This window comes from Talpa occidentalis, unplaced genomic scaffold, assembly GCF_014898055.3.
Source record: "Talpa occidentalis isolate TD23 unplaced genomic scaffold, MPIMG_talOcc4v2.1 talOcc4.17, whole genome shotgun sequence".
Classification (NCBI taxonomy): Eukaryota; Metazoa; Chordata; class Mammalia; order Eulipotyphla; family Talpidae; genus Talpa; species Talpa occidentalis.
In genome coordinates, this window is record NW_023601754.1 from 49171489 (window position 1) to 49175449 (window position 3961).

General features: G+C 49.0%; 1 long non-coding RNA gene across 1 annotated transcript; it reads left to right on the forward strand.

The window, feature by feature from the left end:
- Positions 1 to 822: 822 nt before the first annotated feature.
- On the forward strand, positions 823 to 3008 carry LOC119250470 (uncharacterized). Its single transcript, XR_005126292.1, has 4 exons — positions 823 to 911; positions 1010 to 1140; positions 1526 to 1625; positions 2745 to 3008. It is a non-coding gene; the product is annotated as an uncharacterized LOC119250470 (long non-coding RNA).
- Positions 3009 to 3961: the final 953 nt, after the last annotated feature.

The window sequence follows — 3961 nt, forward strand, 5'->3', positions numbered from 1 at the left end:
TCTTTATTTTTTTACTGTTTTTTTTTTTAAAGATTTATTTTATTTTTATGCATACAAGAGCTGGGGTACAGGCCAGAGGTGCGGGGGTGGGGAGTGAGAGGATTCACCAGAGACACAGTGGGGAACAGAACAAGCAGATTGACTGAAATACATTGCTGAGGGGAGCAGTGGGCAAGTCAGGAGAGGTCTGCTGTGCCTTGTGGGTTTCTCCTTGGCCAGGGATTGAACTCGCACTTGAAGTGGCTGTGGTTAGCTTCATAGGTTGCATATATTTTTTAAAATATTTATTTATTTATTTATACAAGCACTGGGTACAGTCGGAAGCACGGGAGGGTGAGAGAATTCACCAGAGCCAGAACAGGCAGACTGGCGAAATACACTGCTGAGGGAGCAGCGGGCACTGCTGTCCCACCATGTGGGACACTCGCTGGCGGCCGGGGATCGAACCAGTGCAGGCCAGAGGTACAGGGGGTGAGAGGATTCACCAGATCGACTGAAATGTACTGCTGAGGGGAGCAGCAGGGAGACAGGAGAGGTCCACTGCACCATGTGGGTGAGCTCCCTGACCAGGGATCGAACTCCTGCTGCAGTGGCTGGTGATAGCTTGAAAATTTGATGAATTGCCAGCTTACAAGAACCCTGCGGGGCCTGGGAGTGACCCTTTCTTCCCCATAAACTCTTATCCTGTTTTTATACTTGTAGCAGAAATTTGCAGATTTTGAGGAAGGTGGATCTCAGCTCTGTGATTCTCAGCCTTGGGGGCACTTTCTGGTGTCCGGTGAGAAAGTGCTGCCACAGTTGAGAACCACAGACTGAGGAAACTCATCTTGGATCGCTGGCCTGGAAGAGTGCCCAGGAGCCAGAAGGAGTGACTAGGGGTCTAGTTGTGCTGGAATGAACAAGGCCTCTGGGTAAGTACTCTGGGTTCTGTGGAAGCTTTAATGACCCTAAAGGCTCAGGGCTCACACCAGGCTGTTTGTAAGAACTGCAATTTTGTTGTGTCCCCCAGGCTGTACTGTCCTGTTCAAAGTCCCTGGATGACCAGCGATGAGGCTAAAATAAATGGCTGAACACACTGTCCAATGGAGATGAGGACTTTATCTTTCCAGGTGACCTTTTGAAACCAGGAAATAGAAGCAGGTGAGTTGTAAGAGTGATAATCCCACTTAACTCTTGCAGCCTTTCAACAAAGAAGCTTCACTTTAATCTCAAAGTTTATCAAGTCTTACACTCTTACTTACTGAACACAGCACCTCAGAAGGCAAGGCTGCTATGTATTAGCTAGGAATTCTGCCTTGGTGGGAGGATACATCTGCGAAATGGGTGGTAGACACCCCTCAACACCATCTCCAATGTTGTGTCAATGTCCACACGACAACCTTCCAGAAATCAAAGTTTAAAAATGGCCGATGGCCCTTGACTGTAGACCAGCCTGGGCCCCTACCCCTGTCCTACGGCTGGCTCCTCAGTAACTCCTTTGAGAGACAGAACTGGCAGGATACGAGGATTCTGCCCTTTCTCACAGACCTGGTCAAGCACAAGAGGCCACAGGGATGGTGCTGTGGATGTTCTGGGACGTTGAGAGCATCTGCTTCCAGAGGAGTGCTGGGTCCGGGTTTCAGAAGGTATGGGAGTGGGTAGAGATCTTCCCCACCTCTCTGGGTTCTTGGGCTGGTCGATAAAAATTCCACCAAGCATGGGCCTCCCTGGTGGCGCAAAGGGTTAAGTGTCAGCCCTATAAAGCTATCCGCAACCACTGCATCTCGAGTTCAATCCTTGGCCAGGGAGGTGACCCACATGGCGCAGCAGACCTCTCCTGCTTCACCTGCTGCTCCCCTTAGTGTATTTCAGTGGATCCGCCTGTTCTGCTCCCCACTCTGTCTCTGGTGAATCTTCTCACTACCACCTGTCCCTCCCCCCTTCGCACCTCTGCCCTGTACCCCAGTTCTTGTATGCATGACTAAATCTTTTTAAAAATTCCACCAAACATGTTAAATTGCATATCTCTGGGAAATCTACATGGATATAAGTTCTAAAGTAAATGGGACATGGTTATTTCCTGACCATGGTGTGGAAGCGACTTGCAGCTGTGGACAAAGGTAAGTGTGGATGTTGTACTAGTCCTCGAAGGCAGTCAGACTGAAGTTTCTCAATGCCTGTTTCTACCACGTTAAGATCACACTCAGTTTCCACTCTTAATACGCTGTGTTAGTACTTTTTTAAGACTTATTTTATTTATTTATGCATACAAGAGCTGGGGTGTAGACTAGAGGTGCAGGGGGTGAGAGGAGTCACCAGAGACAGAGTGGGGAGCAGAACAGGTGGATCCACTGAAATACACTGCTGAGGGGAGCAGCAGGGAGACAGGTGAGGTCTGCTGCACCCTGAGGGTCAGCTCCCTGGCCAGAGATCGAACTGGTGCTGCAGCGGCTGCCCACAGCTTGACAGCGCTGAGACTTAACCCCTGCACCACAGGGAGGCCTGAGAAGGACATTCTAATAGCATTTCCTTTAAATTCTTCATTGCCGAATTTTATACTCTGAAACTAGGTGACATTCACTGTACTTAGAAGGAAAGTAGAAAGGGGGTGGAATAGGAATTGTCTGTCTCCAAAGTACAGATGCAGTAAGGATGGTGGTGTTTATATTTTTGCATAATTTGCATCATATATGAGCCAGGATACTAGGAAATCTGACCCATGAATGTGGGATTCTGCTTATTAGAGCTTTCGTTTTATTTTCTAGTTCCCGGCAGCACATGAAGATAATTCCAGAGCATCGTGATGCTGTTGACAACTTTTTGTATATTCAAGTCTGGGTATAGTTTTCCACACTTCTTGTTATAATTCTGCCCATTAGTAAAAGTGGGATATCGTGGGGTGACCTTTGTGTCCACGTGCATGTTGATGTTGAGCTCCTGGGTGGTCAGCAGAGGCCTCACAGACCACACTGCAGACGTGTAACAAGGCAAGCATTGGCCTCACATGGTCCTTTTCTAGAACTAAACTCAAGTTGTGCTTTCAAGCTGGGGGGTGCTTTTTGTGTCTGAAAGGAAAGCACCTCCAAAGCTTGAACTTCACAATTTGAGATAAACCCTCCAGGTAAATTGCAGTCCGCTCTGTTTCATGTGAAATTGGCCTGACACTGCCACAAACAGGTGATGAATGCATTGCTTTTCTGTATGGGTGGGAAGTGGCAGGATTGCCCTTGGGCTGGAGTACCCTGGACAAAGTGACCTTGAAGTCTGCCCTTGGAACTCCAGTGCCCCCTGGAGGCCTCGTACACTTACTGCGTGTGGGGATTCTTTTAATTATGTTGATGCAGACTGATGCTTAGGACAGGTTTTGTTGTCTTTTTTTTTTTTAAGATTTAGTTAAGCATACAAGAGTTGGGGTACAGGCCAGAGGTTTGGGGGATGAGGATTCACCAGAGACAGAGTGGGGAACAGAACAGGCTGATTGACCAAAATACACTGCTGAGGGGAGCAGTGGGCTAGTCAGGAGAGGTCTGCTGCGCCATGTGGGTCAGTTCCCTGGCTGGGGATCCAACTCTGCTGTAGCAGCTGTGGAGAGTTTCATAGGTTGTGTCTTTTTTTTTTTTTTAATAGAGGCATGTTTTATTTATTTATTTATTTATTTATTTTCTTTATACAAGCACTGGGTACAGTCAGAAGAGCGGGAGGGTGAGAGAATTCACCAGAGCCAGAGCGGGGAGCAGAGAGGCAGAAGGACCGAAGCACACTGCTGAGGGGAGCAGCGGGCGGCAGGAGAGGTCTGCGCGCCATGTGGGACCCTCCTCCGGTGGCCGGGGAGCAACCGGGGATCGAACCGGCGCCACAGAGGCTGCGGGCAGCCTCGCAACCCAGCGCTCAACCTCTGCGCCACCGGGGAGGCCCATAGGTTGTGTCTTAACCCCTTGCACCACCAGGGAGACCCCGATGGGTTTTGTCTTGTTGAAGAAAG